At 35.3% G+C, this 27,549-nt stretch overlaps 1 long non-coding RNA gene across 1 annotated transcript in view; it reads left to right on the forward strand.

Moving 5' to 3' along the window:
- Nucleotides 1-1,986: 1,986 nt before the first annotated feature.
- LOC144183779 (uncharacterized) overlaps nucleotides 1,987-27,549 on the forward strand; it is a 58,520-nt gene continuing 32,957 nt past the window's right edge. The window contains exons 1-2 of the long non-coding RNA XR_013324761.1: nucleotides 1,987-2,193; nucleotides 25,614-25,724. This is a non-coding gene — a long non-coding RNA (uncharacterized LOC144183779). The remainder of the gene's footprint in view (nucleotides 2,194-25,613; nucleotides 25,725-27,549) is intronic.

Consider the following 27,549-nt stretch of genomic DNA (forward strand, 5'->3'; position numbering starts at 1 on the left):
CCTCATGCCATTGTTTGACTTATTTTCAAGAGTGCAACTCCACTTTCAGCAGAAATAATTATTTTGCTCTGTCTTTCGCCTGAGGTTCAATGCAGGCTGGGAAGTGTGAGCTTGATTCCTGCTTATTGGTGGTGTGATTCTAAGACCAAATGTTTGTTCATCCCAATATTTGCCCTACAACTGTTTGGATCCAGAATAGCATCCTTTATTTCTCCCGGAGACAGCTGGGTTAAAAATGAATATAAAAATAAAGTATATAAGTACTATTGTTAATATTTTCCACCATTTATCAATACGCATTGTCATACTATCTTGTATTTATTTCTTTATTCAGAGAATGCAGCCCCAAATGGGTGGACAAGTGGGTGGGTGTATTGGTACAAGTGGTTTGATGATTTCCTAGATGGATGGAAGTTGCCACTCTATAAAGATTTTACGAGATTCTAAACACAAAACTGAATAACTGTCATGTTTCAAATTTCATTTACATGTTCATCTTAGTCTGTATGTTAAAAATACACACACATGCACATACACTTGAACTCCATACAGAGTAGCTGTCCAATATGGTGTCAAATGCATTTATATGCCACAGATAAGTTGGTGTTGCAGAAAAATACCTCATTTTACCCGAACTGCTTTGATGGGTGTGTTGGAAGTGATAGGACTACTTATATGCAATGTGAGACTCAAGTGAATAATAAAATTTGGATCATGTTTTGGCAATTCCTTGCTAAAATTTCCAGGACTTTATCAGTCGGTAATACTACTATCTCATGGGTACCACATCTCCTGTGCGGTATTCGTAAATAATGAATAAAGCTCAGCGAAAGGTTGCTCAAGGTATCAATGTTAAGCTTTAATAATGCAAATGAGGCAAAGCGACATGGCAGTGTGACATCAGCTTCTGATGAGAAAAAGATGACAGTGTAAGAAGCGGGCAACACATTCCCATGTTCAATGCTGAAAGGTTAATTGTATGCAGCTCACATAAGCAAATGCAATCATGTTTTTCAAGGGCAGCTTGATACAAAATATTCGTGCCTCTAACAGTAAATTATACACACTCTACTGACAGATAATTAAAGAACACAACCAACTTTAGAAACACATCATGATCTCAGGAGTTATACATTTGGTTGTCATTTAGAATATGTCAGGGGATAAACCCTGGCAATTACTTTTTAATTGCACCTGTGAGGATCAATGAAAGAATTTACGGAAGGATGCCTCACTACTTTTTATTGACAAACTTGCTTTTCTTCCAAAGCTCCTTTTTCCTCCATCATATTATTTTCTTTCCTCCTTTGTCCCTTTTTATATGTTGTGAAAGACTTGCTATGGAGGTGTGCGGGGGCAGTCAATGTCTGACCAAAGATGCTTGCTTTTGTTTTTCTTTACACTAAGATAAACCCACACAGTTTGTGAAGCAGACTGTGTTTTTATCACTCACTGCTCTTCCACATTCTTAGCCTTGGCCTGAGCCCATCCCACACAATGGTAACAAATCTAGCCTCAAAGTGTCACCACCTACATCTTGTGCTCAAATCACTGTTGGCCTTAAAAAGTTCCCCCCATTTGTGGTTACCCAGTTGATGAGATTCAGTGTGCACATATTCAAGTCAAGTAAGTGCAATAATGCACACTCCAGATTAAAGAAGGAATTGAGGCACATCTTTTTACCCTGTTTGCAAAGCTTGCTGTGCCATAAACAGAGATGATTGGCATTGATATACATTAGTATGGCGATTTATGAATGGTGTTACAGCTGTCAGCCTGGACACACACAATGTAGTAGGGTGTGTTGTTTCTTTTCATCTGCAGGCACATGATGCTGTGGCTCCACCCATGTGACAAAGCCCTGCCCAGGCCAACACAGGTGTTAGTAATTCCCTATCATCCCTCCACCAATCAATATTCACTTCCTGTCCTTATTTAAACCCTTCAATGGTCAGTTTGCTCTTGATAGTTGACTTTTGACTCCCTTGACTGCATGTGATTGCAAATGCTGAGGCTGTGGATTCCTTAATTTTTTTGGAAAGCACATTGTTTAGTGTTAAGTAAATATCCTTTTTGCCTCCCCAAGTAACTTAGTGTCCCTCTCGGTAGGATCTTGCATCAACTGAATCTCTCATCTCCAGCTCATTCTCACTGTCTTGGGAGTATCAAAGTACAAGGCTAGACTTCAGTTTGGTAAGTGCTTCTATATAATAAATATTGTTTATAATTTATTTCTTTTTCTGAGGATGTTGCCTTAAAAATTATGCCCTGAATTATTATTTTAAGGTAATGTTGAGTCTTCAGAGATGTTGCACAATTTGCCTAGAATTTGTTTATCTTCTGGAAAAACACAATATTTAAGTCAGGAGGAAAGATTTCACAACAACTTTCTGGTTCCAAAATTCTTAGATAGTATTTATTATTTATACATAAAGAGAAACATTCACAAACACACTCGCGCAGTGCGGCAAGGCTGGAAGTCATCATCATATTGCAATTGTCTGGAGGGGTTCATAGGAGAAAAAAAGGTTGACTTTTGCCAGCATATTCTGAGAAAAGTGCCTAGCTCGATGGCAAACAGTAGCACATATGGTAGAGGGTTAGGGTTAGGAAGTCATGGAAAAAGAAATGTATTAAAATAGTTTATTACGTCTACTGATTTGAACTTGTGAAGGCAATTGCTATGAAAAATATACAAAAAAAAATACACAACATTTTGACCAGGGAACACATTATAACATGAGTCTTTTTTTACAGATCTTGGAGAAATCTTAGAGATATGTGCTTTTATTTTTCTGTAGCCATTATAATAAAATGTTATTTGATAGAGCAACCGCAATTTCCAGATCATATTTGACATTTAAATTTAATAATAAGAGTGTATGAGCCACCCTTTCAACTATATATACTGAAACATACAACCATTTTCTGTTCAATTTATTATTTCATTTTCTATAATCTTAATTCTTGACTTTGTTGATTGTACTTTGAATCTAGGGTCATTTTTATGCTTTCACCTAAAAAAAAATATAGTTCCTTGAAATTTTCCATCGGGTCTAGGTGCAGTCAGGTGCGTTGAGTTCATTGTGCATTGCTGTCTTGAATTATCCATCACCCTCAGTACTTAAGTACCTTCTGTCTGACTTCCACTTCTCATGAAAACAACAAGTTTTGTGCCTATGGTAACAACACTTCTCATTTCTTGTGAAACATTGATTCCCTAAGTTCTTTTTCACTTGTCTCAGAATCAATTTCAAACTGTTTCAAACATTTTGCATTGCTCTTTTGAGTTTGAAGTCCTTGCACATAATGTTAACTTTGTCATGGAGTGGGAGTCTATTTATATTTTTCATTTTGGTATTCTTATTAATAATTTTAAGTTTATACTTTTAGTCACTGTCTGTTTGTTGGTCAGGTTTAACATTGTTGGGTGGCACATATTCTCCCTGGGCCTGTGTGGGTTACCTCTGGGTACTCTGATTTCCTCCCACATTCCAAAAACATGCATGTTAGGCTGATTGGACACTCTAAATTGTCCCTAGGCATGGGTGTGAGTGGGCATAGTTGTCCATCTTGTGACCTGCGATTGGTTGCCCACCGATTCAAGGTGTCCCCCCAACCCTCTGGACCAGAGTCAGTTGAGATATGCTCCAGCACCCCCCGCTAGCCTAATGAGGCTAAAGGGGTTGAGAAAATCAGACAAGGGGAGATGAGAACATGTTTATAATCCATGGATATACTTCTAGAATATTGCCAACCACGTATTGGTTCTATGATTTAATAAAAATAAAAAAAAGGTTATCGAATAAAAAAAAAGTCTGCTACCCCTGGTGTAGACAGGCCGTCATCATTCAATTGGATAGCAAGTGGACATGTGAAAATCAATGGCTGATGTATTTTCAAGATAACCTTATTCATCTTTTAAATGTAGCTCTTTGAAACTACAGCACACGTAACATCACCCCAATGATCAATAACAGTGTTCATGGGATTGATTGATACATCCCATTAAAGAGACAAAAAAAAAAACCTTAGGACATTTATCTTCACTACCTGCCTTTTGAGATACATGCTATATTCCTACATGTCTACACAACATTTCTAGTGAAAAAAAACTGGAAAAAAAAGATCTCAATGTGGGAATCATAACATATTTTCTCCTATTGTAAACTCTTCAATGTTTGCAATCATCTAAAATAGATTCAAAGGTGTTATCTAATCTTGAATTTGAATAAAAACCTTATTTGTGTGAAGTTTTGAAATAGTATTGATGCAAAGCACGTGCTGATGATACAAACAAGGAATGCAGCAACAGCAAACTGTGGCCAGAGACCGTTGGTTGGAATAAGGATGAAGTAGGTGGATTAACATGTTTGTACAGAGAGGTTGCTTGTTTAAACAGTGTCACAGAGTGAGTGACTGACTAGGGAACAACACTGACTTTCATGCAGTGAGAAGAAGTGCTCGCTTAATGAGGATCAGCAGTTTGCATACGCATGTGTGTTTACGTTCTATTCTGGTCGAAAATGTATATGCAGAAAATAATTGGTCTGAACGGTATTGGCAGTAACACTGTGTACACAGGTTTGTGTCACACACTTGAGGTTTAGGTAATAGCAGAGAAATTAAACAATAGGCAATTATATTAAGGTCATCCCATGACGCAAGCAATATAAAGTATGACATTACAAGACTACCAATAATTCAGATGGTTGAGTTTGTTAATACAAAAAAGGGAATTGTCTCATCTAATATGTATGCAGTATGATGAGCTCAAATCTAAAAAGACTTAGACTTGGTACAGCGAAATGTAGAGGAGTTTTTATGAGGATAGATTGAGAAGAAGCATATTCAAGTTCAAGATTTGGGATATAAAAACCATATTGTATTACATTTAAATATCAGTCATTTCAAATCCATGTAACTTCTTATCTCTACTCGATACAACTTTTCGATATCATGTGGATTTTATGCCTTTTAAACGACTTGTACAAGAACTGAACTATTTTGTGCCAATCATTACCCCTTAAATGATGGCCCTTCTGTCAGAACTTACATTTAATAGGAGTTTGAATGTTATAGGTTAATTCTGAACACTTTAACCACCACTTTAACTCACCTGAATCTTTTTCCATTCCCTTTTACTAAATATTTCATCTTTAGAAAAACTGACTTGGATAGGATTTTTTTACTGTAATGCTTGGAAATTTGTGTGGTAGCTGAGAAATATGACGTTACTGTTTTCAAGTTTGACGGATGAGGATCCAGATTTAAAGATGATAATAGAATGAAGATAATCCTTGTTGATCAAAATCTTAGAAATGGGGCAGGATGGGGAAGAAAAAGATACAGAGAAAGCATTGACCAGGATAGAAAGTACATATAGAAAAATGACAAAATTGGGTAAGAGATTTTTGGAGTCACATCAGCAACAAAAGAGAAGAGTGGTTAGCATCTCCACCTCACAGTTCTGAGATCAAGTGTTCAATGGCAGGCTTTGGCCTTCCTGTGTGGAATTTGCATGTTCCTCTCGTGCCAGCGTGGGTTTTCTCTGGGGAGTCCAGTTTCCTCCCACATTCCAAATACATGAATGAGGGGCCGGTTGAACACTAAAAATCATCCTGAGGTATACGCTTGAATGGTTGCCTGCCTCATTGTGCCCTGCAATTGGTTGCCAACCAACGCAAGGTGTACCCTGCCTATTGCTCATTGTTAACTGGAATGGGGTTCAGCACCCCCTACGACCTTTTGGGAGGATAAGCGGAACGGAAAATGAATGAATGGATTTAGTCAGCTTTAAATACTATTTGTAGGGTTTGTTGATTGTAAGAAAATTGGGTATAGTAGGCAAATATGAGTACAAAATCATGGTTGTTAATGCAGTTTTCAGCTAATAATTTTTCTAAAAATTCTTAGCACTTCATAAAGATTTTATCTTTGAATTCTTAACACTCAAATATCTGTAGTTCCAATTCCGAATTAATGCATGCTTTTGCTGTTTTGGTCACAAATCCTTCCCATTTTTCAGTTTTGTAGTATGTGCTCCTAGTGCACATTTGTATTTTCTCTAGTACAGTGTACATATGCATACTCTTCGTCAAACACTCAAGCTTGACTTCCAAATACCCCCGGAAATCACAACAAATTAGATTAATTGCAGCATGCGCTATGGGACTGGAGTTATTTGGCCAACATGCTTACGGTTTTTGAAACGTAAATGTCCAAGCTGTATCCTGAGAGGTGCCAAGTCCACTCCTTTGACCTCATTTGAGAAGCTTAACTCTGTTTGGCGTTGCTCAACAGGAGACAGCAGGAGGCCCACTCCTGGCACCCTAGAACATATGACCAGATGGACTGCTCGATAATTATAGTTCTGTTCAATGGGACAACTGACAACTTCAAGTCATTGGTGGACTCATTGTTCTAAATTTATCTAAAATGGCCATTATTTAGTTTAGTTGAATGGTTACAGAAAGGTGTGTTTTGGTTTAAAACATTGTATTTATTTAATGATACCTTGAAAGGATGCGTCATACTATATATGTCTGGAACAGATATTTATAATAAGACTAGATAGATATCCTACTGAAGGTTGTACTATTGTCATTGTCCTTTCTGACTTACAATTGTTTTCTTATGCAAGATATCAGTGAATAAGTTAACCCAATTTCGTTCAATAATACCCACTTTTCCTAATTAATTCATAAATAATGAAATGTCAGTATTGACCGCTAAGCACAATTTAAGGAGAGTAAATTCATTTTTAAAAGGCACCCTTGGTCAGAACTATCAAGAATGATTTAATTTTGTTTTAATGATGACTAATGGTACTTCTGCGTGTGCATTCTATCTCCCTAACACCCAAAAAAGTAGAAGTGCCACAGATGTACTGATAACAATCAGTATGCAAAGCTCACTTATCAGTTGTGTTGTATTTTTTTAGATGTATTTAGCCCGATTAATCGACCTTTTGGGCTATAGCTTTGTCCTCTTAAATGCATGAATGTATAACTCATTTTGGTAGGGCCACATTAATAGCATAATTTTAGAAAGGCTGGGCCTTTATATATTTGGACCATTTTTCTCATCAATTTTCAGATAAATAAACGCACATAATACATACAATAGTCACATATAAAAAATATATATTGAACAATTTAACAACCCATTGAAACAATGTTTTTATTTTCATTCGGGCAAATTGTATTTGTCAGTGTTAACTCAATTATTAAAAGTTAAGTGGGAACTTTTCAGAATGAAAGTACACTCATATCTCATGCCTCCTAAACATTTAAGCGTGTATGCATCGAAAGGCATTGGTAGGCAACGAAATACATTGGCATTTAATTCAAGTTTTCTCATTCACCAAAACTGTCCAAACATGCAAGTTCTCAAAATCAAGCTACTACTGGTTTGCATCTGACTGCAGAGATGAAAGATACAAAGCGCACTCAACTCTAATCACTTCCGCTTTTGCGACACTCAGCGTGAAATGTGCATCAATGACACCTTCTGAACACTTGCCTTACAGATATCCTGTATGTACTGTTTGAATTAACCTAAAAGGATGCTTGTCAGGCAGAACAACAAGATTGGACCCCTGGGCCGAACATTTGACTCCCCTGATCTAAGAAGAGATTAAGCCATAATATTTTGTCACTTGCATCTGAGGGCATTCATTGAAAACCTCTTATCAAATATCTTGTTGAATACTCTAGAGAAAGCTCATTCCACGTCTCATTTATTTCCTTCCATCACAAATTGATTTGACCAATCACTCAAATGTTCCCATCTGAAAATTATGTTTCTCTGTTGCAATTAAGATTTCACTTGGACAGTATGAAACTTCAGACCTGCCACCATGACAACTTAGATAACTAACAGCTAACAGCTTAGTCATCACAAATCCCTCTCTGCAGTCCCCATTAGAAGGTTTTCTCTTGGGAACACAACCCATCTTTCATTATCCCTCGTGACAGCGTGCTTGAGGGAAGTCTTTCACATATTTGTACCATTTAAGCAATGCAACAGCTTCTTAAAGGAATACATTTTACTTCCCTTATTCTAGTTTTGAAATACATTGGAACATTGCCTCTTTTTTTCTCCTGTGATTAAACAAGCAAACAAAGTGGTTTCAGCCACCTTATGCACCACGGCAACCATTACAGTCGGTAATGGCATTTTAAATGTCTACTTTGAAAATTATTTTAAAATGAAATAGTAAGTGATATTTAATGGGCAATGCAGACATAGCTACAGGAGATTAAAGTATATGTAAAATTCTGTCCCCACATATTTTATTGAATTCCTGTGGATAATGAAGAAGGAAATGCAACATTTTTCTAGTCAACCATTCCAACCTGAACCTAAGTTTCTTATATTTATATTATTTTGTTATCATAGCAATACAGGATACCATTGTCTGAGGTAGTCTGTTACTTTTTGTTTGTAGTCGAGAAAATAATTGTTCCATTTCATCTATATCTCGATGCTGTATTTCTACCCACCCTTCTTTCGTGTCAAATAACACATACTCGTATAATTAATACACGTACTTTTATGTCTTTCAGTATTGGTGAATTGATCATTAAGATTAAATTTGGCAGCTTTTTATTTGCATTTTTTTGTTTTGAATGATATTTGATATAAATAGAAAATCCTCCAGAAAAAAACCTCACTTCAGGCCTACAGTTATGCTCTTGTTTTTTTGGGATGGGAATTCCTGTTAGTTATTGTTTGGGCCTATCTGACCAGTGAGATAGCTTTCTAAAAGCAAAAGTCCCTTCGTCAAGGTAATCTTGAACAACAGGAAATGCTGAGTCATTGCAGTCTGCAATGACCCAGAGACCGAAGCCCAGTGGAGGACAAAGCGTCTCTGTGCGCGTTCCCGTTAAAGCGTCTGAGGCTATTTTAGATTACTGTCCACACAGACTCTTGATTTAATATGCTGGTGCTCTTCATTTCACCCTTTCTCATTTAAATCTCTCTCATTTTCTCTGCGCATTATCCCCCTCCCATATTCTACCTTTCTTTGCTCTGCCCCGGACAGCTAACATCATCAACATCCAATAAAAGATAATTCTATCTAATAAAATCTTCACATAAGAGCCTGAGGTTTAGCAAGCTTTTAGAGACAATCTATTACAGCCACAGTAAGGGGAAAAATCTTTATCTGTTTACTTTCGTTACCTTAAATGAAAGATAAACCTTGTGTTGGATGAGCTTCTTTGATTATCACCTAAATGTGGACTAGATGTAATTGAATGAAAGAAGACAGTATAGATTTTTCTTTTGCCTTATCAGCAAGACTATGTCGACTGCAATTCATACCAGAATTAAATGTTGACTTCAGCAGTCCGAAGCCTAGAAACATTGTTAGTGTACAAAGAAACAATTTTAAGCTATTTAGGCCAATCCAAAATTCAGTTCCAAATTCACACGAGATTAATTTAATACAAAAACATATTGTCAGTGTTTTAGGACTGAATCCAATAGAAAGTATACACTCGAATAATTGTCAAAAAAGTTAAGTTAAAACCAAGAGCACTATCGTTTGTTTAAAAATGTGGGTGATAATATTTTTAATGACACTAGAAAGTAAATATGTAATTCTTTTATATATTTAAAACAATCCCACAAAACATATGTAATCCATTATTAATATAATTTGAAGATTTATATGAATCATAGTAATTGTAAAATAATTTACATTGCATATACAAAACATAAATCAAATTGTTAATTTAGTAAACTGGAGAGATGAGCAAGACTTATTCCTATTTTTATTTTATTAAGAAATCAAATATTTATCAATTACAAAGACTAACTTAATCAACCTAATAAAATATAGAAATATATTTTGTCTTTTTAAAAAAACAATACATAGAGAAATCGAGTGTTAATTTGTTTTGGAAATATTTGGCTCTAAATACTGAGGCCTTCAAACACAATTATTCTTCCACACTGGGACCCATTATATTTCATATTCAGTGTGTGGGTGAGCTGAGGTGCTGAGGTCCAGAAAATAAAACATTATTCATATTATTTTCTCTTTAAAGTAGTTGTAGGAAAAGTTAAAAACTTTAACGTTCAGAATCACAGCAAGTGTTACACAGAAGAAAAAAAATCCAAAACTCATTGTATTTCAAAATGACACTACCCGTCCCAAATCAGCATGTTGTATTTCTTTTTAAAAAAAAATCTTTTAACTCCATAAATCAGAATATTGGAAGTAAAACGAGTTGAAGAGGCCAATTCGCGCAACATGACACCATACTCCTTTTGTACGTTTTCTTTAGTTGAGTGTCCCTGGCAAATGTTGTACCTGTCAGATGCTGATTAAAGTTCTTTTCCTCATTGCCAAGCCTATGAGAGCTCATCATCAGCAGGCCATAGGACCACTTTGTCACGACACTAGCAGAGCCAATGTTTTCTTTTTAATTTTCATTTTGGATTATGGCCATAACTTGAGTGTTATTATGGACCTGTATAAGTGTCTCTACAAGACCTAACAGCAGGTTTCGTTGGCCCCCTGACGTTCTCACAAGACGCCGGACCAGGTCCTCTGTAGTCAACTCAATGGGCAACTGACATCGAGATAATTTTATCTAAAGTGACTGAACAAAGCTTTGGTCAGTAACAAGCTCAAGACCAAAGACAGTATAAGTTGGGGATTTCCAAGTATGTTTTCAGGCCTGACTTACATGTCCTATTAATATTTAAGTCCCAGATACCAGATGGTGTTGAGTGAGAGCCTCTTTAAATCATATTTTTTCTCACCCAGGGCCCTCAATTGAATATTCCTCATTTTCATATTTTTTTGCATGTGAAAATATATAAATATTTTATAATTACAGAACAAAAAATAGCCCATTTTTTAAAACTATTTATTTTAGCAAATTGCACAACAAAAATCTCCAATGACCCCTAACAAAAAGTATAGGAACTTTACACAAATGTTTATAATTCCCACAGTGCAATTAATTATGTTTCCGTAGAAAAAAAAACTTTCTTCTTAAATGGTAAATGTTTTGGCAGGATAAAGAGGATGGGACATTGTAAGGTAAACCTATGAAAATATAAGTTAACAGCGTATTTGAAGAAACACTGCTTGAGACACATTTATTTCCGTGCTGTGAAATGCACATATTCAGTTGCTTTATTTTCTTTTAAGTTCTAGAGATATTCACAATCCACCCTCTGTATGCTGTTATAAATCGATATGACTGGAAAAATGAGACGTCGTTGACATAGTTCATACCAGCAAATTGAGGCCACAGGCAGCAAACCATTCAGCAACTAAATATATGATTTAAAAGTATATTTTGATGGGTTCAACTGCAGAAGTCACTGGCTGAACTTAAAGGTTGACTACAGAATATGAGTAGTACACTTTAGAATGGAGCCGATCTAACAAGAATCCATATTGTTGCCACGATGCCATCTCATTAGGTCTGCAAGAGGTGGAAGTAATCTAGCGACTGATGTCTTCAATTAAATGAAAGCCAACTAGTCCATAAGCACTGTTTGCAGCACTGAATTGTTTTAAAGTGCTATGAAATATAATGGATGGATTTAACCTACCACCCTCAAGTTTTATTTCCAAACTGCTTGTGGCATCAGCTGACGAATATAGAAGAGTGAAGGATAAGAGGCCTCACCTGTCTTCTATAAATCATATTATTCCTGCAATTATTTTTGTATTCAGATTATTATTTTATTTCTGTAAAGACGTATTCCACTATATTTTAAAAATTACATGGGGTCTTTGGCTAACATGAAGTTCCCTTTATCTATATTGTGGGACGTGTTGGGGGCTGTGACTGAAAACTGTAATATATTCCAAAATACATATTACTCTCAAGAATTGTAACGACTTGGATTACCTCATAACTCTGAGCAGAAAGGAATTAATTAATAGTTATATCATTTGCTGCAGTTTTTCCTACTAACTCTAAAATTGCTTGAAATGCATCAGGACCACTGTTTATAAAATAGATGTTACATGCACACTATATACTTAGCTGTGCCTCGTAACAGCAAGGAGTAGATAACTATCTTTACAGTTATGTGCTGATTAGAACTAACCATAGTTCATCATTATACTACAGTTTACTGTAAAGACAGACTTTCAGAGATTTGACTCCATATCTGATCATCGGACATCCCTGTGACCTTGAGAATAAACAATGTAGTGAATGATTTAATTAATCAATAAATAAAATCAAGAAAACTACGTGCTTTCAAAAATTGGAGCACAAACCACAAACTTATATAACAGTTCCTTGAAGTGAATCAGAACTCTTGCCATTGAGATAGCCTTAGTCAATTGATATCACCTTTTGTTATTGTAAAATATATCTTCACAAATCATGATAGAAAGAAGCAGCAAATGAAGAAACCAAAACAATGTTGTGGCTATAAATGCGCATTGGCACAGTCCTCAATGCATGCTTGTTATTACAAAGCAATCACTGTTTTACAATGAGGGAGGTTTAGAGTATATGAGCTGTGGGGATTAGAAACTCCTATGGAGTCCAATACCACTCACAGGAATCAAACACAGAGGCCACAAGCTCAAGGGAGGAGGAAGGGTAGAGGGGCGGACCTGCACTTGGCTGTAAATCAATAGCCAGCATGCAGTGATAAATCCTTCCAGCTCCAATGACCGACTGGCCCTCACATCCTCACACGCAGAACAATCTTGGTCTCCTCCTGTCAAAACAGCCACAAGTTATCACTGCCATGGATCACTGGCACGCTGGTGTCAGCTGAAAGTCGGCTCAAAGCTAAGCTCCAAAAGGAGAGCATGTCCTTGGCTTTGGTGGGTGTTCTACCCAAGCAGAGTGCAGCTTAACCTTTATAGTTGTTGCAAAGTAAAAATATCAAATATTGGTTGGTTTTGAGATTACATCGGTTTGAGGCTGTGCCCCATGTCAAACATAAAAGAAAGATGCACAGCTGTAGAGAAACCATATTACATTGTTGAAATTACATTTTCTGCAAAATTATGTTCAGATTCTTGTTTCTTGATTAATACAATATATGCCACATATACATGCATACTCTGTAGGGGTATGGTGTTAGAATTATGCTAGAAAATTTCCAAAAACACTGTGGAAAACTGCTCACGTAAAAGTGTACGCTTGCCATATGCACTCAACTTGTACTTTCAATTCACTTCTTACTCTCTCTATTCTCAACAATCAGGTGTCAGAATGCAAGGCAAATTGTAATTAGTTGTGTACTGTCCATTCACATATACGTATAAGTATACCTATAAAATTCGGAAAGTTATGAGTCAATTCCGAAAACATTAAATTTGGCTAAGAGCAAAAATGGGGGATGTAACTTGGAATTTCTTTTGTATTTAGAGACAAATTTTCTCCATTGAGGCTTTTTGTAACTGAAATATTGAATGTAATATAGTATTTAGATACATTTATAAGTAATGGTAGTATATAAGTTGTGATTGAGCACATATTGTAGGCAGAGACAATATAACCTAAAAAATTCTTCAATTCCCATAATCTGTAACAGACTGGTCATCAAGGGGCTCCTCTGGTTTCTGCTAATCAGCACCCATTTTCAATCAACTGATTAGACTTATAAAACACCAGATTGGTGAAAAGGATTAATCTTGTCTGGTTGGAATGAATTTCTGCAGCCACTGCAGCACTTCATAGAAGTGTTTTGAGACCCCTGGTCTATATAACATGATCAAACATAGTCCTTTACATATGTAAAAGTTCAAATTTGTAATACTAATACATTTTATAAAGGATGAATTGTGTGTCAAGTTTGATTTGTAATGCAATGTGATCTAGATCAGGCAAAAGTGTCGCTTGGATGAGATCGAGTACCTCACAGAATACCCCTTTTGATAACACCTTAAGAGTGTGTGCATAGGTGGGGTGGGTTTTTTTGGTGTGTGGTCTGCACTGTTTAGTGTACAATACAAAAGGTGGCATTTTACGACTGAGCAGGTCGCCTATGTTTGATATCGGGGCTGCCGAATCTGGCATGCTGATGTATTGAAGGTGTCATTACTTGAACAGCATGTGGGCTTTGGTGCGAGGCCACGGCACAGGTTACTATTGGAGAAATCAATAGAAGTCAAGCAGTTTATGTCTGTGAAAGGATCAGAGGGGTAAAAGCACAAGTTATTTCACCTTGCAAATTGTGTGGTAAATAACACAAAAGAAAACAGTTATGTAGGAAAGCTGTGATTTACAAATCTCATGTACAAGATTAAATTTGCTTTACACCATCCTAGAACAGATAGGCTGTGTAGGGTGTTAAAAGGGGGTTTTAAGGAATGATATATGGCTTTCCATTCTCACAGTTGATGCATTTTTTATGTTCAAAACCAGAGGGGCTTTTTCAACTTCAATTTTAAAATTGTTTACTCAGCAGTGTGCCCAAGAGCTTATAAAATAAGTCTGGGCACCTGAATTAAAAATGATGCTTCGCTATTGAAACTGCCCCCATGACAACCTCCTTGCTGTCCTCTTCCTTCTGTAATGTGATTGAGAAGAAATCATCCCACATGAGTATACACCCAAGACCAATGAAATCAACTTTTACCCTTAGACTTTCTGTAGGATATTCCTTTAGGGTTCAGCTATACAATAATAATGTTAAAATAGAGGACCCAAATGACACTGAAGAGATCCCATAAAAGCTATGTCACATTTGAGCTGGATATCTATTGATAGATAATGTTAGTGGACCTGCTTGGAAAAGTTGCTCTATCCTGATTTTAACTCAGGCATAGCAAGTTAAAGTCCTCAAATATACAACTTGTTTCAGGTGTCCAGAAATGGCTTTAAAACCTTTTTGTTTGTCACATAATGGTTCACCAATGAGTTAAACTTGCTCTAGCTTCAGTTGTCAACATTTGAGTTTTTCAAGCAGCTTTTCTACCCAATTATGACAAACTATTTTTCGAATTTATATATCAACAGATGTTGCTGTACTTATTTATTCAGTAGCATTCATAATGTCCCCAGTCTTTTCCAGGGTCGTGCCAAAAATGTTCCAAAATGATCTTTTTTTCCACGAAGCCTTGCATATGAGAAGGGACGTGCTTGCAGAATGGAAATATTGCAAAAAGGAATGATGATCATGATTATGAACTCACTGCATCCTTTAGTACTACACTTGATACAATAGTTTTGAACGCAGTTTTCAATAATATCATAAGTTTATGGTGTACATATGTTTTTTTTAAACTTGATCAAGATTTATGCTTATATTGAATTGTTTGGGTACCCACATTATTATGCACTAACTTCATGGGTTTCTCACCTAACTTTAGTTATAAACTTAACCTTTAGATTTCCTGACACTTAAGACACTTACAGTACAGGTAAAGATAAAGTAAATATTCAGTTTTTGCTGTCACTTTTATCATCCAATATAACACTCCATGTGGAGTATTTCAAATAATGGACACCCTTTTGTAATGTGTGCCCAACACGGGCACCATAAGTCCTTGTTATTATGCCTTGGGGTAACTTCACACTGAGGATGATGAAGCACGTATTGTCCCGCACATGGGCTTGCCTAAGGAAGCTAGCTTTAGCCCTGTGAATTATTTAAAATGATATATATGCACTACTGTTGTAAAGCCATTTTCGAATCAACAATGATCTATATTTCTTTCTCTCCAAGATTTACTGTATCTGTCACACAAAAAATATCGGAAAGAAGTAACAGCGGAGGTGATTTATGTTCATGGCGGTGTATTTGAACAATATACCCTAACATCTGAAGGAATTCAGACAAGAACTTTAAAGAATGAGAATAACTATGCATGACCCCTTTAAAAATTCGGATAAGGGACGAAAGATTCAGCAAAAGTTATTGCTCTTTCTCTTAAACATGCACTTTCTTGCATTTTATGTAGGTCAGAAAAACAACAGTCTGTCAACTACCGCTCTATAGAAAATTAATTTGGCACAGCGAAGCCATAAATCCAATGATGAACAATAAAAGTATTCTCTTTTTTATATAAATGATCAGTTGTTTTTATATGATAGTTGTTTTTACTCATTTAAGAAAAAGTAATTGCCTGACTAATATTTGACAGTAAATGTCAGTTTGTAAAAATGTGTCACTTATAAGCGGAAAAATGAATAAATAAAATAGCTGTTCCCGATATAAAGATGAACTAATAAAGAAATGAACATTTACTAAGTGATGAAAAACATTTTATGAACAATCAAAAAATACTACCTAGTCCCTCTAAAAAATGATTTTACACAGAAACTGCTAAATTTGTTCCAATTTAAAAGGAATAATTTATAATTGTAATAATTTGGCACAAGACTGGATATTAAAAGAGTACACATTGATCACATTTGCCTATGAACAGCACATAAATGGCAAGTCATGGCCCAATTAAGATATTATTTTAGCGCTTTGTCTTGGCCCTCCAAACCAAAAGCTAAGGTAAAAAAAATCTTGGCTTTATTATATTTGCTGCTCCTAGTTCTATTGTCAGCAATCTGTATAACTACACCCCATATTATAATTAACAAACCCCACTAGTGGCTAAGACACATGTTATGACAATGCAGTTTATTTAACTGCAGAAACAAGCATCAAGCCCACTAAAACTTACGTTCTCTAGAATTAATTTTCGAAATTTGATTACCAAGGAATCTAAACTTTTTTTAACGTATTGATTATTGTTAGATGTTAACATGTATTAATGTATAACCTTATAAAAACACACTGAAAAGCATTGCCTTATTGACATTCCATCATATTAAGATTTCTTAAAGTCAATATTCCAATAATTATGAAGTTATTTTTATAGATTATTAGTTAGTGTGTTGAATGTCATTGTTTCATGAGTTGACTTTAGCCTGTTGAACACTTCTAAACATTTTTTTTACTGTTTCATCACTGCAGTATGTTTACTTTTATGCAAGGACATCATATACAACTTGGCTGAATAAAAATAGGTCATAGAAATGTAGAACAAGAAGCATTCTCAGGACACACTAAGACAGTCTACCGCTATATGGGCTTATTTTTCAACCTGTTTGAAGTCAATGAATCCACATCATTATCATTCAAGCTCAGATGAGCGCCAATGTATGAGGGTGACTGACCCCATTAAAGTCAGTAATGTGACTTAACTTTAAAGGGAACAACAACACCTTCATGGTGCCTATGCCAGTAGAAATAGTTTGCTTACTAAATTGAAAAAAAAAATCTTTTTTCATCCAGGGGGCAAACGTTTTGAAGTTTTATGTGTGTGTATATATTGTTTGTTGAATGTGTTGGCTACGCATTGAAGTGAATAGGAAGTACTTAAGTTGCCAAGTGAAATCGATATAAATGCTTATGTCGAACACAGCTATTTTTGCAGTAATAACTATGATCAATAAAGTGCTGAATACAGTAAATACGCTTCGTTTACCATAAACACTGAGATATAGCAACCTGCCAAGCAAAACAAACCCGATTTTCATACTCAAATGAAGATAAACAAATATCTCATCAGTTCAAATACAATTTAGACGTTGGGTATTAATGAGAAATCCAACCATCTGATCCGTCAAGTGTTTTAGACAAGAATAGCTTGGAAATGGGATGCTTGGTATTTTCCATCCAAATGATTTTTGGAAACCCAATATGGGAACATAAAAGATGAAAAAATAAAATAATTTTCAAAGTAAAAAGTACAAAAGGGATGTGGCACAATGACAGGAATAATAATAGACTATGCAATACCTTATCTATAAAGACTTGGGAATAGGGCCCAGATGGTCGTATTTCAAACCCTGCAGCAGCCAAATAAAAATTGGCAATTACTTGTAGTTTTTTGGAAAGATGCTTGTCAGCTTCCCGTACACTGTTAAGATGCCCTCAAGCAAGGCACTAATGTCAGCCCCCGACTTGAATGCAGCTCCTTTTGCGTAAGCTGTTCCGATTTTGTCCTTACTTGGCTACTTTTATGTGACCTAGTGTGCATCACAAATACATGGCATATTGTGATCTAAATCGACCCATTAAGGATTTTAGGAGTATAATTAATTTACAATTGTATTTTGAAAAGCTGTAATTATTGATAACACCTTTTTTCATCCATTTTCATAGTGAATCCTTGAAAAATATCAAGGTAATTAATAATATATAATTAATATGAATATAACATGGTCATCCAAGAGCTTAAAATCTTGAAAAAAGATCAGTTTTTAAAAAAGCTAGAAAATACACCTTCTTGCATGCAAAAGATTAACAAAAGATTTTTTACAAGCAGTTACCTTTGTCACTTTAATCCCAAGATCCAATGTTTATCATTTTACCGGCTACACCAGGGCTGGGCATCTAACCCCTGAGAGATACTTTATCATTTGTCTGTTCAAACCTAATAAATTCTAACAATAACAAAAAGTTATGAATAGTTTTATAGTTGAAATTAACATTTGACCCTCAAATACAAAAGTTTCCATTTTATGAATTTGGAAGTGGGAAAAAGGGAAAGGCAACTTGCTATATTATTTAGAAGAGATAAATAAACAAATAAGCACCGAAGTGGAAAGAAAATACTAAAAACAATGTTCAATTCAAGTAAAAGATATTCCTAAAATAAATGTCTTCAAATGTAAGCATGACAAGAAATATTTTTCATTTTGACTTAAACACAATTTTCTTTAGTCAGTAGTAAGCCGTCTTGATTGATTTTATATGGCTTCTGAACGTCGGCTCCAAATCAATCAGACACCAAGGTTTCGAACTTCGTCTTGAATTAAAAAGTGGTTAAGAGAGGTAGAGCAACCTCATCTCAAGATAATGTACAAAGATTAAGCAACTCACAGTAATGGCAGTGCCTCAGGCTATGCTTATTGATTGCCACCAACCACTGTTCCTGGAAAGCCTTCATTGCTCACCTCCTTCCCGTTACGGCTCATTACAGAGATTCTGCTGCAAGGTCTGATCCAGGATGAGCCTGTCAGTGCCTTGGCTACAGAAATCACAACCAATGTTTAATTAAACTGATTTGCGATCAGAGGCTGATAATGAAATACATTGTGCATAATGTATTTGTCTAAAGCTGTTTACAGTATGTACTGCATAATCACACATGATTCCTTATGGGATGTTGTCAAGTGGAAGATTATGTAAGTAACTACAAGAGTAAATATGCTAATAAATGTCATTAAGTTTTAATAGTAATGATTTGTATCTTACATCAATTTAACAAACTAGTCCCTGCTCTGCTGTGTTATCATATGAGTATTAATATCAAGATTTATCATTTCATTAATGTGTAACGACATGATAGTGTTATTCAGACTTTTAGGAACGGTTTGGAGACTCTTGCTTTGAGAGTTTGGAAGGAAAATAAATCTTGTGCTCCTAATTTAGAAAGGGTTTGCTTGTGAATATTTTAGACGCAATTTTTACTGCTCAAAAATACGGCCAAAAAATCTGATGTACTTACCAGTGGCCTCAAGTTTCCACTTGCCAAATGCACGATTAATTGATATTATCTTTACTAGAATGAATAATGAGCCTAACCCCCCATTCGATAGAACACACCCACTAGTTAAATTAATTAGTCCCCAGATAAAAAACTGAAAAAATAAATAAAAAACATCCAACAATTGATGTATGTATACATTTAAAATATACTCAAATTTTATGCTGACTAGCCCATGAATAACAGAGGAGGAGAACTTTTAAACCCACAACTAATTACTCTAATTGATTAGCTCTAAGATTTAAAAAAAAAAGATGAAACAAAAAATATTCGGCTCCAAGGAACAATGAGTATACTTCCCTACAATATACCTAAACTCTCTATGAATAATGGAGTAGCATATTAATGAGTGTTTATTTAAATTTTAAAACACAAACGTATTTGATCATTCATATTAGACGTACCAGCACACAATCTGCTTTAGTGAGTATACAATTAAGTTCCTGCTTTTTTTTTTGCACCATTAGTTGGAGTGCTAATATAGGAGAAACGTGAATGAGTTTTATCAGAAATTTGGAATAAATTACCTACATGGCACTTTAGACAAGAGGACTAATTAGGATAATCTTTGTATTTATGCTTAACATTAGGACTGAATTGAACTAAATTGCTATTGTTATTTTTTTTAAGTATTTCTTGTTATTTTGTTACTTTCATCCATATATAAAAACATTTTTGATACTCCTTTAACATTTATTATTACATAAAATATTTTCTCAGCCCAATGTTATGTGAAAAATCTTAAACAAAATCATTTTTCATTACATAAAATACAAATGTATCTTCCCTAAGGCTGATCTTAATCATTTATAGTGGAAAGATGATACTAACTACATGTGATTAGAATCTGTGATGAATGTAAACGTGACCATCAATAATTACACATTTCTTTTTGAGGATTTTATATCCCGAACGGGAACTTAAGAGTTAGACAGGGAGGATTTTGAACTTGATGGAAATAAAATAGTCATGTCGAGATTGCCTGTCGGCATCAGCAGGGAGCAGGATGAGGACTTAACACCCTTTATCAGTTGAACTCCAAACTAATGAAGCTGGGAAGCATGGTCTGCCTCCGCAACAGCTCCACACTGCAAGATAAATCACTTAGGGTTCTGTTTTGTTTAGTTGCTGCAGGCATAGAAAATGTGTCTTGTCTTGGGGGAATATGCCTTTGGCAGGAATGACAGACACCTGGGTTACAACCACCAAGAATGAGTGCATGAATCATAGTTGTCCACCAACACAATTGTGATCACAGCTGACCAAAAAACAGCACTGTTGCTTTTGACTCAGTTTTGATTCTTTCAGCTAATCATATTGACTAAAGGCCTTTTAACTTACTTTAATGATTTTTTTTTAAAAATGGAAGTCCAATTTTTAATACACTGGGTTTTAGTCTGGGGAAAAAATGATCATACACCTTACCATATACTATATTATTGCACAACTTGCTTTTTTTTAACATTTTTTTGCAGGTTCAATTTCATTTCAAGACAATCATGTATAATTTTTGCGCAATTCAATTTAAGAATTTTCCTATAAGATATGATTCCATTGTTTTCCACATTTTAGGCTCATTTTTGGTAAAAACTTAAAGCTGATGTAGACTTCACATCAAAGCTAAATAAAGGAGAATATATATATATATATATAAGTATATAAGGGAAAATGATAATTAAAATAAATGATTAAACAATGAATTATTGAATTTACAATATGCCAGCTAATTGGCTCTTATTTCCATTCCTATTATACCAACCAAAGACAATTGTTGGCATTCTTTAGGATATGAAAGTAGAAGCGTATCGGAGACAGAATGAAAAATACAATTACTACTGCCTTATAATACAAAAGATAAGTTTTCCTTTTTTGCCATTTCATTCTTTTGAGACATTTTTGAAGAAAAAGTAATAAATCAGGATTCAGTAAGGTGTTTTAATGCATGAATGGTGGTGATGAATTGTAATTAGCTACAATGTGAGCCTTCCCAGCTCAAGCACAGTTTTTATTCAGCTGGAATGTTTTGCTGAGGTTGCCTCATCTGTCTCTCAGGGAGTCTGTTCAAGTAAACGGGTGTGCCCTCACAAGCATATTCCCATTTTCTGCTTCAGTGAACTGGTGGTCCCCAATAATCCCAACACCATCATTTAGTCAAGCAGCCCATGGAGAGAACAGTGCCCCACCCAACACGCACACACACACACAAACATGCCTTTCTTTCCTGCCTTTTCCTCTTCTTCAAACAGTGGGAAAAAAATGCCCTTACTTGAGCTGAGTTTAATATGTGTAGATGAAAGCGATTGAAATTGTCTCAAGACTGCTTGTTAGCATTCCCCATAAATTGTCTGTTTTGTTTCTATTTAGCCATGATGCCTCTCTCTCTCAAATTTCATGGATTTTAATCCAATTATTTTTCCATTACTTCTTAAAAGATCATTTCTCCTTTTAAAACTAGGCTTTCTTAACTATCTCCCAACCCCTTTAAGATGTTTGCAACAAACAGGTGTACTTTAATACTATTTTTTTTTAGATAGAGCGTTCTTACGACTCTTATCACTTAAAGTTATTTTCTGAGCTCTTTATTCAAAATATTGGAGATTTTTCTCATTTAAGATTACAGGGCCATAGTAGTTATTTATTGTGTTATGTAAATATGAATGAGAACCAGAATTGATTTGTTTGTTTTTGCAGGCTAAATACAAAAAAATACTATAGTTTCCGACAAATAAAACCACATCTATCAACAGAAATATTTATTCTTGTGTTTACATTTTACATGTGGGAAAACTGAAGCAAACATTACGCTCCAAAAGCTAAATTATGCAGCCTAAATTGTGCAGCCTAAGATATGAATTGACTTAATTCTATCAGTTTTCTTCTTTGTACTTTGTTCTGTAAAAGTAAGTTAAGTAAGTAAGCCTCCAGGAGAAGATATCCTAAAGTGTACCCATCTTAGCACTAAAGGAAAAGACTCCCATCATAAATAGATACAGCAATACATTGTGTAACAAAATAAAAAGAGAGCCTAAATGTCTGTTTACAAAAACCTGCAAAGTTAGTTGAGGGCTTATGTTGATGGACATAAATCCTGAGTCTTGGTAACTAACCGCTCAAGCCTCAACTCAGCACATACGTGACGAGAACTTTGATCTCTCACATTTAGTCACCTGTCTCTTTTCCACTAGCCTGGATAAGTCTAGACAGATAACTTGAATTTCAACTGTTTGCACCATCAAACACATTCCATTGCTCACATGCTCTGCCTTCTGCAATTTGTAGGACCCCAAAAGAAAAAAAATAACATTTTCCTCAGGCATACGACAGTTGTTTTTTACTCTACCTAGGAAAAAATATGAAAAGTGAGTCATGCATAAATTGACATGAAACTATGTATATATAAGAAGGCTTAAAGTCCGACATTGAATCAAAAATTATGTAGACTGCACTTTTTTTAACTGTTTTCTTTTCTTTGTTTGTTAAATTCCACCTCTTACTGTATGAGAAAATAGTATGCGGTCAAAAGTCAGGGCCTAAACTAAACAAAACAGTTAAATTACTGTTTTGACAATAGTACTACACATTGTATAATGGTAGAGCACATGCCTGAAAAATGTATTTGTTCTGACATTAGGCTCGGGAATGATATATAATACCATAAATTCTACACATAACAGCTCAAATACGTATTAAAATCCCAATGTTATGTGTGCCCAAGTATAATCATTAAATAGTTTTAACCATGTATCATATTCTATTTGAGTAATATAGTCGTAATATGCCCGATATATTGATGTGAGTGAAATATTATTCAACGTGTTCTGCTGAGTTGCTGTTTTTTAAAGGACATTTTAAGACAGGGATGGTGAACAAGTTAGACACAAAGACCCAACATTTTAAACTGTGAGAGTCAAAGTGCCACATTTTACGTCAGAAATAAAATCCAATCTGACAAATTATTTTTAAAATATGATGTATTATTTGTTTTTAATGAGCCCTGATGAATTTGAGTATTTTTAAGACTGAATGAAAATAGGAGAGAACCACAGTATATACAGAATATGATTAGAGGCAAAGAGCCACATTTATTTTAGCTGGGAACTGCATTCTAAGGTTCACCATCCTTGTTTTAATAGATGACTGAAGCAGCTGGCTTAATTTCATCTTTCTGATTAGAGACTTGACCTGACAGAAGCAGTTCAAATAAAGAACCTTCACCCATAGATTTAAAGAGTTCAAAAACTACAATCAGCAAAGTGGTCAGGGATGGACAATATGTCTGTTTTACAGATAGCTGAACAGCATCCATAGTGATAACCCATAGATGTCCAATCCATTTTTATTGGTACTTCTTGCAGCAATTCCTGCTAATTTGAATGGTTTGGGCAGAAAATGTCCTGAATGGCACTGAAACATGATCATTCAATGCCAGCCATCCCAATTTAATCTCGATTACTGCAAATGGCAGTGAATGAGTTTATATGTATCTCGTCACTACTTGTCTGGTTATATAGATGCGTATTTTCTTTTTTCTTCTCATCCAGTGAGATATTTGAAAGCAAGGTATTTGCAAATGCTATAGCCTTGTTTATCTGGCTTTTCTTCAGAAAAAAGATGTCATGCAGCATCTTAAAATGTCAAAAATAATTGATATTTGACTTAAACAAGAAGAAAATAGATGTCATCAGGGCAGTCTGATAATTCAAACCTGTCATGTCCCTGATCATTCAATAAGAAATCTGCTAGGCCACATAACCTCAAAGTTGAAAGGCTAAGATTTTCTTTCTGTCTCTGCCATTTCATTCTGAGAAGCTGAGGTGAAGCTATTATTGAACCCTCTGATCTGACCAATGATATGGGTTCCCTGCTATATAAACTGGCCTGAAATACTGCAGGTTGACGTGACCACAGTTATATATTTTTTTAGAACTGCCTCACATCTGTTTGGCATGGAACCAACCAACTTGTGCAAACTTTTAGCTGGTTTTCCATCCATATATATGTATTGGTTAAACTTCATAAACAGCAATTTTTATGTTACCTCACATGTTCTTAAATAGATTAAGGTAAGGTATTTTGCATGTTGACTATTGCTTTTGGGGTCTTAAAACGAGCTTTCGGGATACAACTCAGAAAGCAAGTCAAGTTCTGAGAATTAGCTTTTTTTATCTCTTTGACTGTCACTGAAGGCAATGGAAGGGAATGGGAGATTCACCCTATTAATTTACTGAAGCCTGTAATAAAAAGGCTGAAATGCAAGCAACCTAGTGGTCAACCTTGCAGTTCATTTAATTAAGCAGAGTGCATATTGCGCTTCACATGAAACATAGAGCAGTTTTATGATGATGTCATTGGGGATTGGGCTAGTAGAGAGGATAACTCAGACTTTCGATAGGAGTACTGTTGCAAATCCATATTTCCATTTTCAATAAATCTTATCCTGCTTAGGGTCATAAGTTGCTGGGGCCAATTTTAGCTGACATCAGGCAAGAGGCAAACTACACTCTGAACTGTGCGTTTATGAGTTGCAGGGTCACCATTCGGACACACATTGCCACCATCACTGTACATACTGTATTGTAGCCAGATGAATGTCCCATCTGGCACATCATTAGTGTTCTAATGTGAATATTCATATTGAATGTAAATGGATTTGATTTATCCAGTTAGCTAATGCCATTTTAATCAGAAATGCATTACTTGGACTGTAAAATGCCCAACTCTAAGTGTGCCAGTCGAACACAAATAAAAAGGAGAGAAAAATGACTAATGACCACTGCAATCATTGGTTTGTGACATTTAGAATGGTTTTAACAGCACATAATAATACACACATAACATTATAGAAACAAACAATATGGAATAAAACCAAGGAATGAAAATGTCTCCATGTTGTTCTGAAACAAGTAATGTAAAAAATGATTTATGTAGAAGGAGCCATTGTAGTCATTGACCCAAACATTGCTTTAACTTATTCATTAGTTCAGCTGGGAAGGAAGAAATATTATTAAATTTGCAGTCAACATTGAGTTGTTTAAGACTAATAATTTTTTTAAACAATCAGGTATTCAAATCAGTGATGGTTGAGGAACTTTTTTGTTTTTTCTTTTCGCAGGGCACAGATAAAAGTGGATATTACTTCCAGTACGACCAAGTCAAAGAATGTTGAGGATAAGCAAAGGAGCGCCAGGAGCAAAACCCGATGGAGCACCATTTGGAACACAAAGTAAGTGGGATTTAGATAGATGTGAGTTTAATAGATAACTAAGTGCTTCAGTATTTTGGGTTTGGCACTAAATACAGTGAAATAGTTCAAAGGATGTCTATTGCTGAGCAAACAAGATGAACAAAATGTGTGCATGTTCTCCCCATGCCTGTGTGGGTTTTGTGTGGGTATTCCGTTTTCCTCCCACATCCCAAAAACATGCATGGTTAGACACGTGTGAGCATGTGTGGTTATTAGTTTCCATGTGCCATACAATTGGCTATCCACCTGTTTGGCAAGATTCCATCAAGAAAGGATATAACATCGCGATTGTAGTGTGGGTGTGGCTCATGTTGCTCCAATTAAACTCCTTTCTTTCAAAGTATTCTCTCATGGTTGTCATGAAAGCCTGTTGCTAAAATGTGTATGCACTTTTTTTAGGGGCACTGTATAATGTGAAAATGTCATTTCACACAAAAAAACATGTCAAAAATGCATGTAAATCATTATAGCCAGTGGAGAAGCACAGGTGAGCTATTAAACACAAAAATTATCGTAAATTATTTTGCCTCAAGCGCTTAATGGTGCCGGAGAATTGCTTCAGGATGTGACGGAGCAAAAGGAAATACTATGTCTCAGACACTAAAGTAATTTCCTCTCTAAAGCATTACCTCAATTTCCTCTTCAAAGCCGGCAGTCCTCCTTACTTTGAATCTGAGTAAGTAGTTATTCAGGGGCTTCCAGTACTTGTGCCAGTAAATGAATATGAAAAGATGGCACTTTTGTTTTCACAAATATACAGAAGTACTTAAGTTATGTTGTTTCGTTTGCTAGAACATTAAAGTGGCAGTAAACATTGAATACAGCCTTTTCAACACCAAATTCCTGTTCACCTGCTGCATAGTTTGTGAAATTGTGACGAATATGGACCAAACAGTTATCAGGCAACATATATATTTGTAGCAGCTTCTGATATTCTGTCAAATACTGTAATAATAGGAAGCATCTAAGTCATGTGCCAAAAAACACAATTAGTAGACAAAGACCAGGCCTCTAAAGCCAAACTAAAGTTGCAAAAATGCCCTTCGTCCACAATCACTTGTGGTCAGCATCAAGGGTAAAATAAGCAATTAAATTATTTCCACCGCTTTTTGTCTCCTAAGGCATAAAGATTTTGGCCTTGATGTATTGTATTTCTGCCAGCAGATCTAGAAGCCAAATACTGATGATGCAGAAGGCTGGCAATATGACATTTTTTTATGCTGAGGAAAAATACCCACAAGTCAAAAGTTTCACATTCACACACCATCAAAGAGAACACCTTGCCTGACAGAGCTGCATGCCTCCTTGAGTAGATTATAGTACTCTCACATCTTTCAAAGGAAATCAGTAAAATGGTGATAGCGCAGAGATTAGGAGGCAAATATCAATTTTGCTTGTTATCTAAAATACACCTTTAGCAATTTAGAAAATTATTGACAGAATCTATAATGTTTTCACATTTTACAATGTAATTACAAATTAAAACATTCTCTCATGTTACCTGCACTCAGACACCTCTTATTTTATCAGCTTGAGGGCTCCTGTTTTGTATGTAGAAGGATTTTAAACTTGCATGAAAAGCATTTTGGTTTTGTTAGAAAATGGCTTTATAACCAACATTGCCATCTGTTTACCTTTCTCAAAAAAGTTAAATCCGTTGTCAATATTTTCTTTGCTCAAGCAGAATTACTTAGAAAATGCTGATTGGGTGTCACAAAGTCTGGTAAATTATGACAAAATTAGAAAAGATTTAAATCACAATCCACAACAGATTTCCATCTTTTGTCATTTAATTCAACTAATG

The sequence above is a fragment of the Stigmatopora nigra genome, chromosome 2 (genome assembly GCF_051989575.1).
Source record: "Stigmatopora nigra isolate UIUO_SnigA chromosome 2, RoL_Snig_1.1, whole genome shotgun sequence".
In the NCBI taxonomy this organism is placed as follows: Eukaryota; Metazoa; Chordata; class Actinopteri; order Syngnathiformes; family Syngnathidae; genus Stigmatopora; species Stigmatopora nigra.